This window comes from Rana temporaria, chromosome 1 (genome assembly GCF_905171775.1).
Source record: "Rana temporaria chromosome 1, aRanTem1.1, whole genome shotgun sequence".
In the NCBI taxonomy this organism is placed as follows: domain Eukaryota; kingdom Metazoa; phylum Chordata; class Amphibia; order Anura; family Ranidae; genus Rana; species Rana temporaria.
In genome coordinates, this window is record NC_053489.1 from 107,323,872 (window position 1) to 107,341,459 (window position 17,588).

The 17,588-nt window shown below is 43.8% G+C and overlaps 1 protein-coding gene across 1 annotated transcript in view; it reads right to left on the bottom strand.

Moving 5' to 3' along the window:
• ANKRD34B (ankyrin repeat domain 34B) overlaps positions 1 to 7,247 on the bottom strand; it is a 63,965-nt gene extending 56,718 nt beyond the window's left edge. Inside the window, exon 1 of the mRNA XM_040341601.1 lies at positions 7,101 to 7,247. The gene's annotated coding sequence lies outside the window, so the exon portion shown is untranslated. The remainder of the gene's footprint in view (positions 1 to 7,100) is intronic.
• Between the last annotated feature and the right edge of the window lie 10,341 nt (positions 7,248 to 17,588).

The window sequence follows — 17,588 nt, forward strand, 5'->3', positions numbered from 1 at the left end:
ACAGGTTATTTACATATCTAGCTTGGACATGATTATCATATGTTATGTTATGTTTATCATAATATGAGGTAATTCACAGTTCATTGTATATTACCAGGATGTGTTATGTGGGGGAGGGGTGGATTTCTCACTTTGTATACTGTGGATCACCTCATATTATGATAAACATAACATAACATATGATAAACATGTCTAAGCTAGATATGTAAATAACCTGTCACTCAAAGCAAGGAGAGAGGAAAGGACTTTTTATTTAGACAGGGTTTTATCTGGAAGTCTGTTCATTTTCACTGAACAATAAAAGAGGATTGCTCAGAGCTGGATTAACTCTGTGTTGCAAGACTGGGCACAGATGATAGGAAATCTTATTCTCTACATACTCTACATTGTGACATCCACTTTAAAGTCGCTGCTGAGGTTTGCTCTGTTATATGGATTGGCTTGCCGAGGATCTTCAGAATCTGACACTTCAGGAAGTGTCGGATGGCTGGTGGTTACCCACTGTGCACTGTGTCTCCATCCACAAGCCCTTACATCACTACAGAACGCAGTAATAACTTAGGGGTTAGCAGATGGAACCACAGAGCACACAGCGTTGGATGCAAAAAGATTTGTCAGCTACCATAGCTCTGCAACACAATGACGACTGGAGGCAAGTATTCATGTTCTTTCCTTACAGGCTTGGTTTTTCTTTAACATTTTTATCTAGCAGCAGAGTTTCCTTAAGGAAATCATAATTCATAAGCCTTTTATTTAAAGGATAAGTTTATTCATAATCAGTATGTCATTCATGGGTAGATCATGTTGAGATAATCAACTACTGGCTTAGACTTCTCCCTGGTACACCATAGAGCAGCCTTTCTCAACCAGTGTGCCGTGGCACACTGGTGTGCCGTCAGAGGTTCTCAGGTGTGCCGCGGGGTCAGTGGAGAGAAGGCTGTCGGATGAGCCTGCTCTCCTGCCGAATTGTGAGAAGCTCTATCGGCTTCAAAAGTGAAAGTAAAGTGCAGAGGAGTATGCTGTGCTCTCTGCTTCCCCCTAGAGTGCAGTACCCGGCTGAATGAGGAATCTGAAAAGGTACCGAGCTAGAAGCTATATTAATTTTAAAATGTCTTTATACATGTGTCTGTCTGCACATGTGAGTGTCTGTCTGTATGTGTGTGTGTGTGTGTGTGCATGCGTGTGTAAGCATGTGTCTGTATGTATGTGTGTATGTTACTTTTAATTCTGCCCCCCCCCATTCCTGTACCATCAGAATGGCTTTTGTAGGGCTTGTTTGATAGCAGCAATGACTGCTGCTCCTCTGAAAAGCAATCCATGCACAGATCTCTTTTCAGACGCATTTGACCAGCGGTAAAGAGGCATTTTGTTGCCTCTTTACCACCTGTTTTAAGCCTGTAAATGCAGCATCACTACACCGTAACCGTGCAATGCATACAGTTGCAGGGTAGTTGCAGTGCAGCCCCATTCACCCTCGGTATACCTCCAGTTGCAGCCACAGCATGTGAACACCCTCAGCTGCTGCCTCTGCAGCTAAAGGTGGAGAAGTTGGGGGTGGTAAAAACAGCTCAACCATGTGGTTTTACCGCCACTATGACATGTGAACAAGCCCTTAGTTCACATCTGTGTAGCTGCATGTAGGGCAGTCCATTAATTTCCGTACCCACAAAATGCAGGGAAACAAGTCCCCAAACGTTTTTTTTTTAATTGCACTGCAGCAAAAGCACCCCACGTTTTCCAATGTGTGGGGGTACCATTAAGAATTAATGGTACCCCTAAAGAGCAGAGCATCTGTGTGTCAGGAATGAGCATGACTTTGCGCATGTTCTCCGACACACCGTAATGTGAACCAAGCCTTGGACTGGGGTGCCTCAAGACTGAAAATACTTTTTAAGGGTGCCCCGACTAGAAAAAGGTTGAGAAACACTGCCATAGAGTAATATAAGATTAGGGCTGCTAAATGTGATCGCTATGCCCCTCCCTCCCTTCCACTCCCAACTCTCCTAAAGGTTTTTGGTTGGTGGGAAGAGCTGGGAAATTTTGCTGTCAATCTTTTAGAGCAGCCTTTCTCAACCAGGGTTCTGTCGGACCATAAGGTTCCTCCAGAGGTTCCTAGGAGTTCATTGAGCAATGTTTTGCCTTTCAGATAACTAACTACTGAAACCAATGAACTTTGATCATTCCTCCAACTGACCACAAATGCAAGGAGCACTCTTCCCACTACCCACCAATGTAAGGAGCATTCTTCCCACTACCCACCAATGTAAGGAGCACTCTTGCCACTACCCACCAATGTAAGGAGCACTCTTCCCACTACCCACCAATGTAAGGAGCACTCTTCCCACTACCCACCAATGTAAGGAGCACTCTTGCCACTACCCACCAATGTAAGGAGCACTCTTCCCACTACCCACCAATGTAAGGAGCATTCTTCCTACTACCCACCAATGTAAGGAGCATTCTTCCCACTACCCACCAATGTAAGGAGCACTCTTCCTACTACCCACCAATGTAAGGAGCATTCTTCCTACTACCCACCAATGTAAGGAGCACTCTTCCCACTACCCACCAATGTAAGGAGCATTCTTCCTACTACCCACCAATGTAAGGAGCACTCTTCCTACTACCCACCAATGTAAGGAGCATTCTTCCCACTACCCACCAATGTAAGGAGCATTCTTCCTACTACCCACCAATGTAAGGAGCACTCTTCCCACTACCCACCAATGTAAGGAGCATTCTTCCTACTACCCACCAATGTAAGGAGCATTCTTCCTACTACCCACCAATGTAAGGAGCATTCTTCCCACTACCCACCAATGCAAGGAGCACTCTTCCTACTACCCACCAATGTAAGGAGCATTCTTCCTACTACCCACCAATGTAAGGAGCACTCTTCCCACTACCCACCAATGTAAGGAGCATTCTTCCTACTACCCACCAATGTAAGGAGCATTCTTCCCACTACCCACCAATGTAAGGAGCATTCTTCCTACTACCCACCAATGTAAGGAGCACTCTTCCTACTACCCACCAATGTAAGGAGCATTCTTCCCACTACCCACCAATGTAAGGAGCATTCTTCCTACTACCCACCAATGTAAGGAGCACTCTTCCCACTACCCATCAATGTAAGGAGCACTCTTTCCACTACCCACCAATGTAAGGAGCACTCTTCCCACTACCCACCAATGTAAGGAGCACTCTTCCCACTACCCACCAATGTAAGGAGCACTCTTCCCACTACCCACCAATGTAAGGAGCACTCTTCCCACTACCCACCAATGTAAGGAAAATTCTTCCCACTACCCACCAATGTAAGGAGCACTCTTCCCACTACCCACCAATGTAAGGAGCACTCTTCCCACTACCCACCAATGTAAGGAAAATTCTTCCTACTACCCACCAATGTAAGGAGCACTCTTCCCACTACCCACCAATGTAAGGAGCACTCTTCCCACTACCCACCAATGTAAGGAGCACTCTTCCCACTACCCATCAATGTAAGGAACATTCTTCCTACTACCCACCAATGTAAGGAGCACTCTTCCCACTACCCACCAATGTAAGGAGCACTCTTCCCACTACCCACCAATGTAAGGAGCACTCTTCCTACTACCCACCAATGTAAGGAGCATTCTTCCTACTACCCACCAATATAAGGAGCACTCTTCCCACTACCCACCAATGTAAGGAGCACTCTTCCCACTACCCACCAATGTAAGGAACACTCTTCCTACTACCCACCAATGTAAGGAGCACTCTTCCCACTACCCACCAATGTAAGGAACATTCTTCCTACTACCCACCAATGTAAGGAGCACTCTTCCCACTACCCACCAATGTAAGGAGCACTCTTCCCACTACCCACCAATGTAAGGAACACTCTTCCCACTACCCACCAATGTAAGGAGCACTCTTCCCACTACCCACCAATGTAAGGAACATTCTTGCTACTACCCACCAATGTAAGGAGCACTTTCCCAATAATCACCAAGCACTATTCCCACTGAGTACCAATGTAAGGAGCATTATTCTCAATACCCAACTGTATAAGGAGCATTCTTCCCAGACTATCAATTTAAGGAGAAATCTTCCCACTGATCACCAATTTAAGGAGAATTCTTCCCACTGATCACCAATTTAGGGAGTTTTTCACCCACTGATTACCAATTTAGGGAGTATTCCACCCACTGATCACCAATGTATGGAGTATTCCACCCACTGATAACCAATTTATGGAGTATTCCACCCACTGATCATCAATTTATGGAGTATTCCACCCACTGATCACCAATTTATGGAGTATTCCACCCATTGATCACCAATTTATGGAGTATTCCACCCACTGATCACCAATTTATGGAGTATTCCACCCACTGATCACCAATTTATGGAGTATTCCACCCACTGATCACCAATTTATGGAGTATTCCACCCACTGATCACCAATTTATTCACCCACTGATCACCAATTTATGGAGTATTCCACCCAATGATCACCAATTTAGGGAGTATTCCACCCAATGATCACCAATTTAGGGAGTATTCCACCCACTGATCACAAACTTGGAGTGCTCTTCCCACTGACCACCATAAAGAGCATTATTCCCACTGACCATCAATTTAACGACCATTATTCTCACTGATCACCAACTTAGGGAGTACTCTTGCCACTGACCACCATAAGGAGCATTATTCCCACTTGCCACCAATTTAAGGAGTATTCTTCCCACTGACCATCAATTTAGGGAGCATTTTTCACACTGATCACCAATTTAGGGAGTATTCCTCCCACTGACCACCATAACCAGCATTATTCCTACTGACCACCAATTTAAGGAGTATTCTTCCCACTGACCATGAATTTAAGGAGTTTTCCTCCCATTGACCATCAATTTAAGGAACATTCTTCCCACTTACCACCATAAGGAGCATTATTCCCACTGACCAACAATTTTACGGAGTATTTTTCCCACTGACTACCAATTTAAGGAGTATTCTTCCCACTAACCACTAATTTAGGAGCCTTTTTCCCAGTGGCTACCAGTCTAAGGAGTATTTTTGCCAATGGCCACCAATGCAAAGATCATTTTTCCCACTGACCATTAGTAATGTACTGTAAGCTGTAGATGTAATAATTTTTAGCAGGGATTCCCTGAGACCAGAAAGTTATTTCAATGGTTCCTCTGTGTTTAAAAAAAAAAAAAAAGGTTAAGGAAGACTGATCTAGAGTCATAAAAGCTGATATGCAATTCAAAACCCTGCAAATGACCCAAACCTAAATATATCCATTTAGGGCGGACTATCCCTTTAATCTAGAGCAATAACTCACAAAGCTTTTATGAATTTAGTGTTACCTGTGCATGCAATTTTACTGAGAAACTACGCTGGCGTTTATTATAGCTGGTCCAGTCTTTAAGTCATTACATTAACCCCCATATATTTTATTTTGTGAAACTACACCGACACACATACAGTATAAGGCTGGGTTCACACTACGGTTTTCCCGTCCGTCAGCCGCATACGATTTCAGTATTGAAAACGTACGGGCCCGGACGGGAAAACGTATAGATAGACAATGCATTGCAAATCGTATGCACTCAGATGCATCCGGGTGCGTACGATTTGCTGGCAAAACGTTTTTTAAACGTACGCAAAACCGTGTTCAACCACGGTTTTGCGGCCGTTTTTAAAACAGTATGGCAAACGCATACGTTTTCCTTTAACATTAATGTCAATGGAAAACGCACATATGTGCGGTTCCATACGTTCCCGTCCGTTTCAGCCGCATACGGTTTTCCATATAAATCGTATGCGGCTGACGGACGGGAAAACCGTAGTGTGAACCCAGCCTTATGAGGAAATTGTTTTATTTCTTTTTTTATTTTTATTAAGCTGTCTGATTGGAGCATCGAGCCTAGTTTATGTAGTTTATGTTGACATTAGAATTACAATGTCAACATTTAGCACAAATTGACCTTATAAATATAAATATATATATATATATATATATATATATATATATATATATATATATATATATATATTCTAGTCTGACGAAGGGCGCTATCAAAATAAGCCTGAAACTGTAACGTTGTTATGAAATATTTTTTGATCAATTTTCTGTATGTCTTTTACTTTAATAAATGTTTGTGCAGCAATCCTTTTAACTTGAATCTTTATATACAGTATGTGACTGTTTGGATGGTCTGATTGCATTGCACTTGGAGGATACCGACGTGCTGCTCACCACCTGTTTTTTGTATATGTGTGTGTGTATATATATATATATATATATATATATACACACACACACACCTACTGTATATATATATATATATATATATATATATATATATATATATACATACATACACACACACACACCTACTATATATATATATATATATATATATATATATACAGTAGGTGTGTGTTTGTGTGTGTATATATATATATATATATATATATATATATATATATATATATATATATATACACAGTAGGTGTGTGTATATATATATATATATATATATATATATATATACACACACAGTAGGTGTGTGTATACATATATACACACCTACTGTATATATATATATATATATATATATATATATATATACACACACCTACTATATATATATATATATATATATATATATATATACACACACCTACTGTATATGTATATATATATATATATACACACACACACCTACTATATATATATATATATATATATATATATATATATATATATATATATATATATATACACACACACCTACTGTATATGTATATATATATACACACACACACACCTACTATATATATATATATACACACACACACACACCTACTATATATATATACACACACACACACACACACACACACACACACATATATATATATACACACACACACACCTACTATATATATATATATATACACACACACACACACACATATATATATATATACAATTTTTTTTATTTATTTTTTGCACAAAAGCAAAAGTTTGCACTGAAGCCCAGTTGTCCCCAAACACTCCTGATTGTAGCAAAGTGAGGAGAAATAAAGAAGAATCTTACCTGGGTTGAGATGTCAGTGAGTGAGGTCCGGTGAGTGCAGCAGATCACATGAACCCAGAGTAAGCCCTGGTGATGGGGGTGTGGGGTGCAGGTTGGGTAGGTAGGTGGTCAGGGCTGGCACTCATACATTGCAGTGGTAAGTCTCAGCTCCTCAGATTCTCTCTATGTGTCTCTCTGCAGCCCAGCGCCGCCTCCGCTTCCCCCTCCGCCTCTGCAAGTCTGTACAGAGGAACCTGCTGCCGCAGCTCGCGAGTGGCGAGGAGAGCTCGTACCGGCTGCCAGGGAAATCTCCTCTCCTCCTCCTCCTGGGGATGATCTGGGGGCGGCACAGCAGACGGAGGAGGGTGATTAGACTCTCGCCCCCATTCCTGACACAACTAGAACTTCCAGCTGCAGAGATAGCCGGCCATTGGGGGACTGTCCAGGGTGACACCCGGCCGGGTGACCTTCCTCATTGTCTTCTGTATACTGAGCACGTCTAATGGATCGTGCAATTAGTTTTCTGCAGTCACTGGCTGACCCTATAATCATCAGGAGCCCTATATGCAGACTGTGCAGCTGCACAGGGGCCCCTGGGGGCCCATTTATACTCAATGTCAACTCCTATTGGAAGCTGGGGCTACACCAGAAGAATGTCGTTTGACATTTTTAGTTGTAAGAACATTTGTTCATTTTTTGGGGTCAAATTCTTATAGGGATGAGAAAATTTGAAGGCGCAGGATGACATGTTTTGTTCTCAAAAGTACGTTGCTTGTTATGGATTCTTTTTTTGTAATTACATTTTTTTCTATTTTCTGTTACTTTCTTGGAAATTAATAAAACGTACAATATAAAAAAAGAAAAAGAAGTACGAATGTTCTAACACTGTATGCAGGTTTTCATTTGTAAAGTCCATTCATTCTAAAATCAAATGTTATTGTCAGTTCACGCCACAAAAACGTCCTCCAGATCCGTTCCGGATGCGTTTCGGCATGAGCGTTTTTAACACTTTTTTTAGCCAGACTGTGGCCATTGGCAGTGGAAATTGCACCTGGCATTAGTGGGTGTAAAGAATGCTTCTTTGGTTTTGCTGGTGTCAGTGGGAGGAAGAGTGCCCCATCATTGGCATCAGTGGGGGGAAGAGTGCCCCATCATTGGCGTCAGTGGCAGGAAGAGTGCCCCATTTTTGGTGTCAGTGGGAGGAAGAGTGCCCCACCATTGACGTCAGTGGGATCAAGAGTGCCCCATCAGTGGCGTCAGTGGGAGGAAGAGTGCCCCATCATTGGCATCAGTGGCAGTAAGAGTGCCCCATTATTGGTGTCAGTGGGAGAAAGAGTGCCCCACCATTGGCGTCAGTGGGAGGAAGAGTGCCCCATCAGTGGCGTCAGTGGGAGGAAGAGTGCCCCATCATTGGCATCAGTGGGGGAAAGAGTGCCCATCATTGGTATCAGTGAGATTAAAGGGGTTGTAAAGGATATTTGAAAAAAAAAATAAGTGGCCCCGATCCTGGTCTTCTGGGGTCCCTCGGCGGCTGTCTCGGCTCCTCCCTGCAAGAACTAACCCCCTTCATGGGAGCTCTCTCCCATGGGGGTTAGTTCTTGCAGGCGCGCTCCCGTGATACAGCCGGCGGCCAGACTGAGCGGAGAAGAGGACGTCAAGGGCGAGCGCGGTGAGTGAACAGGCTAAGGTAAGTAAAACTGGGGGGCTGGGGGCCGTAACTGTCAGATTTTTTTCACCTTAATGCATAGGATGCATTAAGGTGAAAAAACATGATCCTTTACAACCCATTTAACTGCTTGCCGACCAGCTGCCGCAGTTATACGGCGGCAGGTCGGCTCCCCTGCGCAAGAGCCCGTAGCTATACGTCGGCTCTCGCGCAGGCCACTAGGGGTGCGTGCCCCCGACTCCCGTGCCCGGCGATCGCCCCTGGGCACACGCGATCGCTCGTTACAGATCGAGGACCGGGAGCTGTGTGTGTAAACACACAGCTCCCGGTCCTGTCAGGGAGAGAAATGCTGATCTTCTGTTCATACAATGAATGAACAGAAGATCAGTCATTTCCCCTAGTCAGTCCCACCCCCCTACAGTTAGAACACACCCAGGGAACATACTTAACCCCTTCCCCGCCCCCTAGTGTTAACCCCTTCACTGCCAGTGGCATTTTTATAGTAATCCAATGCATTTTTATATCACTGATCGCTATAAAAATGCCAATGGTCCCAAAAATGTGTGTCCGAAGTGTCCGCCATAATGTCGCAGTACCGAAAAAAAATCGCCGCCATTACTAGTAAAAAAAAAATATTATTAAAAATGCCATAAAAATACCCCCTATTTTGTAAACGCTATAACTTTTCTGCAAACCAATCAATAAACGCTTATTGCGATTTTTTTCCCCGAAAAATATGTAGAAGAATACATATCGGCCTAAACTGAGGACATTTTTTTTTTTATATATATTTTTGGGGGATATTTATTATAGCAAAAAAAAACACCAAAAGAAAGCTCTATTTGTGGGGAAAAAAGGACGCCAATTTTGTTTGGGAGCCACGTTGCACGACCGCGCAATTGTCAGTTAAAGCGACGCAGTGCCGAATCGCAAAAAGTGCTCTGGTCTTTGACCAGCAATATGGTCCGGGGGTTAAGTGGTTAATAGTGACCTGTCATTGGTGTCATTGAGATTAACAGTGCCCCATCATTGGTGTCAATTTAAGGAATAGTGCCCCATTGTTGGCATCAATGAGAGAAATACTGTAGTGCTGCATTGTTGATGGCAGTAGCAGGAACATTGCCCCATTGTTGGTGTCAGTGGGAGGAATTGTGTCTTGTATCAGTGGAAGGAAAAGGGCCAGATAAAGTCAAGCAAAATGCCGCATCCGGCCCCCCGGCCGCAGTTTGGAGACCACTGATCTAAACCATCGCTATTTTTTGCTCATCCTTGCCATTTTTGTCCCGCTCATTTTATGTCCAAGATGATTGTTTTAGTGAATTGGAAATTGATTGTTCCGTTTTTTCGGACCATGTATGGCCACCGTAAAATGCACCTACAGTTTGATATACTGTTTCATGCCACGGAAGTAATGCAAATGTAACACTTATGTTAAGTCTTCATTACCTCTATCTAAGAATCCAACCAGCTCACCCATAATTAGCTTGCTCCAAAGCTTCCTCGGGGAGCACCATCCACTCGCTCTTACACATCATTAATCAATCTCTTTGGTTTGAGAAAGACCTAGTAAAGGTCAAAACACAATTTCTGGCTGAGCATATTACTACATCGGTATGTAAAGCTTTTATTTGAAAAAAACATTTTTTTTTTTTGTTACATCAGAGCTGGTCATCCTTTTGAAGGACATTATTTTTACCTCTTACTGAGATCCCAGGGCTAACCCTGACAGTGCCTTCAGCTGCCCTAGTTTTCCAGAAGGACACGGCCATCTTTGATCTAAAATGTGTCATCACAGATAACCCAAAGCTTACGGGGGAACTCCTCTTAAAGTGGAGGTTCACCCAAAAAATAAATTTTTAACATTCCATTCAGCCGAGTTGACCTAATAACAATTGGCTGTTTTTTTTTTCATACATACCGTATTTCACCGCCGCTTCCGGGTATGTCTTCTGCGGAACTGGCATTCCTATTTGATTGACAGGCTTCCGACCGTCGCATACTACGCGTTACGAGTTGCCGAAAGAAGCCGAATGCCGGTGCGCAGGCGCCGTATAGAGCCGCACCGACGTTCGGCTTCTTTTGGCAACTCCGAAGACATACCCGGAAGCGGTGGTGAAATACGGTATGTACGGGGAAAAAAAACAGCCGATTGTCATTAGGACAACTCGGCTGAATGTAATGTTAAAAATTTTTGGGTGAACCCCCGCTTTAAATAGGTTGTAAAGGTAATTTTTCCCCCCTAAATAGCTTCCTTTACCTTAGTGCAGTCCTCCTTCACTTACCTCATCCTTCCATTTTGCTTTTAAATGTCCCTATTTCTTCTGAGAAATCCTCACTTCCTGTTCTTCTGTCTGTAACTCCACACAGTAATGCAAGGCTTTCTCCCTGGTGTGGAGCGTCGTGCTCGCCCCCTCCCTTGGACTACGGGAGAGTCAGGACGCTCTCTACGTTGCAGATAAAGGAGCTGTGTGTTAGTGGGCATCCTGACTCTCCCGTAGTCCAAGGGAGGGGGCGAGCACGACACTCCACACCAGGGAGAAAGCCTTGCATTACTGTGTGGAGTTACAGACAGAAGAACAGGAAGTGAGGATTTCTTAGAAGAAATAAGGACATTTAAAAGCAAAAATCGAATGATGCGGTAAGTGAAGGAGGACTGCACTAAGGTAAAGGAAGCTATTTAGGAAAATAAATGTACCTTTACAACCCCTTTTTAGAGGGGAAAAATTAGGAAAAATTAGCTAATAAAAGATAATAATATAGTATATACAATTGTGACCCAAGTTGTATTGTAATTGAATGTTATTAAAAATGACTATTCCTTTTCAATCTGAAGCGCTGTCATTTTCTGTAAGATGCAATATGACTGGTCGGTAAGGAGGCTTGGTTTTTCCCTGGGCATTCCCCAAGTCTTGCTGTTATCTGCTTTAGCCTTTCAATGCTACTTACTGCGATTGCCAGCAATAGATGGGGGCGGTGGACATGTTTGTGTTTCACCTGTGGTGTTTATATTGGTCCAGCAGCTCACCAGCACCTTTGCAGCCATTGTGCTACATGCTGGGTGTTTGGTGTGCTCCTGTACCTTTAAGGAGGGGTGGCTCCCCTTCAGTCCACCTGCCCCCATCTATCCATTAGAATGCATGTGCCTCCACTGTAGGGACGCTCATTGTTTAGTGTTAGGACCACAGATTACAGGATGCCTTGGCGCGGCTCTGTGGCTCACGCATGCGTTTGCAAATGCGTGCGGACATAACCCCTGTTTTTAACGCATACTGTTAGACAGGTTGATTTGGTTGTTCTGCAGGCTGGTCGGTAAGGAGGCTTGGTTTTTCCCTGGGCATTCCCCAGGTCTTGTTATTTGCAATGCAATATGACTACCTGGAGGGGTTCGGTACACAGAATTCCGCCCAGAAACATAATTTCCTGCTTATGTGATTGGCTCTCAAAATACAAAATACAAATCAGATTTCAGGCATCCCCTGCAACAAAAATATCCTTTTTGGTGAGATACTCCCAATTGGAAATCAGGTCTAAAGGGATGCAGACCCTGTAACTTTCCTCATTAGAGCCCTGCAGATGCAGCAGCTGATTGATAATTATGAAAACATTCCCATTAGATTCATTTCCCACATGGATACAGACAAACAAACAGGGATTTCTTCAGAATAACAAAAGGTAGGAATCTGCAACAAAGTTTGTACATAGATCACCCGTAGGGGAGTATGTTTTTATTTGTGTTCAACAAAAGTGAAGTTACTCTATAAAGCAGAATTCCAGCCAAAAATAAAGATACAAATTAAAAGAAAATTACAGATAAAATAAAAAAAAGTAACCTCTTTTGCAATATTCAGTTCAGAGATTTTTCCCACAGTACTTTTTCCTGACACTAGATGTCTGATGGTTAGAATCACTCAACCCACTTCCCCTGAGCCCAGGCTATCTGAGAACTGTCCTAGGCTGTTACTAGACAGTGAAAGAAGAAGCACATCTCCCAGTCACTCTGCTTTCTCTTCCTACCAGCATGCTTCTTTTCAGCACATAAACTCATTGGCCCGGGTTCACAAAGCACTTACGCCGATGTATCTTGAGATACGCTGCCAAAGTGTAACTATGCATCGTCGTATCTGTGCACCGTGCCCACAATCTGAGATACGCCTGAAAATAGGCTGCATCCAACCAACGTAACTTTCCTACGCCGGCATATCGTGGGCGCATATTTACGCTGGCCGCAAGGGGCGCTCCCATTGATTTTCTATGCACAAATGCAAATGAGAGAGATACGTCGATTCACGAACGTAGTTGCGCCCGGCGCATAATATACGCGGTTTGCGTAAGTCGTACGTCCAGCGTAAAGTTATTCCCCATATAGGAGGCACAACTCGTGCAAAGGTATGGACCAGGGAACACGGCCGTCGTATTTTACGTCTTTTACGTAGTACGTGAATATGGCTAGGCGTAGGTTACGTTCACGTATCTTAGGCAGTTGTTTCGACGTGATTCTGAGCATGCGCACTGGGATGCGGCCACGGGACGACGCATGCGCCGTTCATTTAAAGTACTTCTATGGCGCTTGGCCCATCATTAGCATGGGGTCACGCCTCATTAGCATGACTCACGCCCACTTCCACCTACGACGGCTTACGCCGAGGGAACCCAGCGCAGTTTAGGAGGCAAGTGCTTTGAGAATTCGGTGCTTGCCTTTCTGCGCGACGTTGGCGTAGCGTATATTGGATACGCTACGCCGGCATAAATATGCGCCAATGTATGTGAATCCGGGCCCTTGGCTTCATCCTCTAACACTCCAGTTCTGCAGTACAGTGGTTACAAATGGCTGATACCAAATCAAGTTTAGACACACTACTTGCATTAGAAAATACATTTAATGATGCATTAATGCTTACAAAACTGCATTCATGTATTTTGTTTATATGTGCATGTATAGGGTTTACCCGTATAGCTGAAAGGGGTTGTAAAGTCAGAAGGTTTTTTTTATCTTAATGCATTCTATGCATTAAGATAAAAACCCCTCTGTGCAGCAGCCCCTCTCAGCCCCTCTAATACTTACCTAAGACCCATCTCTATCCAGCGAAGTCCCACGGCCATCCCTCCTAATTGGCTGAGACACAGCAGTGGCGCAATGGGCTCCCGCTGTTGTCAATCAAACTCAGTTAGCCAATTAGGAGAGAGAGAAGGTGGGGCGGACTGGGCCACAGCTCTGTGTCTGATACATGGAGCTTCAGCTCGGCTTGGGTGCCCCCATATCAAGCTGCTTGCTGTGGGGGCACTCAACAGGAGGGAGGGGCCAGGAGCATACCTCCCAACCCGCACAGATTTTTTTCCCGCACTGGAAGAGGAGCCAGCGGAGGTAGCACAGGAGGAGGAGGTAAGAAGATATCACCCTGGGCCCCCCCCTGCTTACCCAATAATAATAACTGTAATGTCGGGCAGTCAGCGGCAGTCCGAAAAATTTCACAATCCCACATGGCACGCTCCCCATCCCTCCGCTCAACAACTTTGATGTCCCGCAGTTGAATTTTGAAAAGTTGAGAGGTATGCCAGGAGCACTGAAGAGGGACCCGAGAAGAGGACGATCTGGGCTGCTCTACACAAGACCATTACACAGGAAGTGAACTACCTCCAGCCTTACTCCTCCATTGTCTGAATACACTGATCAGTACTAACACATTCACCCCCCCCCCCCAAAAAAAAATCCCCTCCTAGCACACAGGAGGTAGCTACAGATGCTCCGTGCAGCCATCCTGTAGAAACCAAAGGCTGAGAGACGCAGCCGCTGTACAGATCGTCCCGCACATCTGAGCCCGTACATCTATTTACAGCACAGCATTGGATGTGGATAGACTGTGTTCAGAGCTGTGCATCCTTTCTTATATGGATATAAACAGTGGAAGGTGTGGGAATATATGTACAGCCTCTGCATCTCTCAGCCTGTAATTGACTTTTACAGGTTGATTGCATGCAGCTGCATGGAACACCTGGCACCCTCCAGGGGGGTCCTGGGTGCTTGTTAATTGCCCTGCATGGTGCCAATGTCTCTATAAAGTAACCAAAACTATTGTTATTGCAATACATGTGTAGAAAAAGCAAGCAGACATTGTAAAAACTGCAAATGTTTTTTATAAAACAGCGGTGTGCAACAACCCTTATCAACCAATCAGATTTCAGCTTTTTATCAGATTAGTCATGGCAACCCTATTAGTAATAGGGTTACCATGATGTTTCTTAAACTACAAACATATCTAATTTCTATTTCCATTATAAATTAGATTCAGACAGTACTTAATCAGCCCCAGTATACCATGCAATCTATTTGTGTCAGTAATTAAAGGAATGAGCAGACAATTCTTGCTGAATGTTAGCTATGGGTTGTTACACTTTGTACCACACTCCCATCCTTATTAAAGCGGAGTTCCGGCCACAATTTCACTTTTTAAATATAAATACCACTGTAATACACAAGCTTAATGTATTCTAGTAAAGTTAGTCTGTAAACTAAGGTCCGTTTTGTTAGGTTGTTACAGCATTTAGACACTTTATAAAATAGAAATTGACTGGGGCCATCTTAAGTGTGGGCATCATGAAGCCAGACTGTATGACTTCCTGGATTTCAGCCTTGCAAATCTCGCACATGCTCAGTGCTGCACAAGCAGTGTCAGATCAGGTTTCAGCACCTGTGCTGTCCAAGTCACATGATTCTTTGAGACTGGGGAGTGCACAGACTCCTGGAAAGTTACACCCACTACATTCCCAGGAGTCTGTGCGGTGTAGGTTAGGAAGCATTAAGCACCTAGGTGCAGGAAGTGGGAAGATTAACTATTCTGCCTAGCAACAACACTTTGAAGGCATCTAAAAAAAAAAAAAAAATTCGTAAAGGGCTAATGACATTGTTTTTAAAACTACTGATGTAATGTTATATTTATGGGTGGAACTCCACTTTAAATAAAGGCTGCAGAGTTTTATACACACTTTAGGGCTCATTCACACTGTGTGAATTGACCTGCGTTTTTCTGCACTGGATAAATGCAGGTCATTGCAAGGGCACATAGAAAACAATGGTCTATGTGCCTCATTCACATCACAACTTTGTGCACGTGTGCACTGCGGTGTGTTAAAAGGCAACATGTTGCCGACCGCTGCAAGACTATTTACGTCAGCAGACTGGCACAGCTGCACATATGGATGTACCTGTACGTCCCCTTTAAGACGCGGCATTGTGGGCGAGCTCCGCGAGTGTGACCACGGGTCCTGCGGACTCAATGTCCGCCGGGTGCCCGCAATCGTGTCACGGAGAGGCAGAACAGGGGGATGCCAGAGTAAACAAGGCATCTCCCTGTTCTGCCTAGTGACAGGACACTGATCGTCTGTTCATTGTCGTGTCACATGTAGCCCAGCCCCCACACAGTTAGAATCACTCCATAGGACACACTTAACTCCCTAGTGGTTAACCCCTTCCCTGCCAGCAGGGCCGGTGCGACCACCAGGCACACTAGGCAGCCGCCTAGGGCACACTGCTGCCTAGGGGCGCCCAGACACTGGTTTCCCACCGCGTCTGCATGCTCTGCAGGTTGCAGCATGTAACTAACTCAGTCCCAGGCAGCTGCTCCATCCAACTGGTGGTGTAATTAGAGGCGCATCGCAGAAGTGAAACCAGCGCTAGATGAAGCCAATGCTTCCTGTATATCACTGCCTCCTGTCACATGGATAGGGTAAAGGCGGTGGAGTCAGGGGTGGAGCCAATGGGGGCGGCAAAATTAGATTTCGCCTAGGGTGTAAAAAATTCTTGCACCAGCCCTGCCTGCCAGTGTCATTTACACAGTATAAAAAGAATAATTGCTGCGCTGCTAATATGGTAGGTGCGTGTAAATCATTACTGACATGATAAAGTGAACAATTATACACATCACAAGAAAAGTGCTTATGTGCTAATAAATACAAAAGTGAAATAGTGCACAGAAATATATAAAGTCCATATAGCTGTGGTCAGCTAGAGGTTGATTGAACGTGACAAATCTTCATATAAGCACCGAGTTGTGTTGGAAAGAAAATCCACAATAAGTGAAAAACAGCTGATTGAAGCACCTCCACCTTAGGTAAAATGTTCTGCTTACCGAACACCAATTAATAAATCACATGTAGTACTGATAGGTAACCTCCGTTCCCCAGCTAGGTTCTTCCACACCAGATGGAAACAATGGGTAGTCCTTAGCCAGAACGCACTCATGCGTTAAACCCAGGAGTGAAGACAAGAAGGGCAAACATAGAGTAGTACTGCTAACACAGCGATTTATTGAAAAAATAAAGTTTATGTACTCACATGTCCAAAATAGTAAGTTGGCGTGTATTTAAAAATGTAAAAGCCGGCCGGCTTGTATAATCCGCTCGTTCCTTCCGGATAGTCGCGGGCAAACAATGATGACGTCAGCACGCCGTTCCTCCCTACGCCGTTTCGTCAGTAAAATGACATCTTCCAGGGGCGTTTACACAGTAAGCCGTGCATTTTTATAGCACTGATCACTGTATAAATGACAATGGTCGCAAAATAGTCTCATGTGTCCGCCATAATGTCGCAGTCATGATAAAAATCGCAGATCGCAGCCATTTCTAAAAAAAAATAATTAACCAATCAATATACGCTTATTGCGATTTTGTTTACCAAAAATGTGTAGAAGAATACGTATCGGCCTAAACTGAGCAAAAAAATAAAAAATTTTAATATATTTTTTTGGGGATATTTATTACAGCTAAAAGTTAAAAATATTGCTTTTTTTTTTCAAAATTGTCACTCTATTTTTGTTCATAGCGCAAAAAAACATTAAACTGCAGAGGTG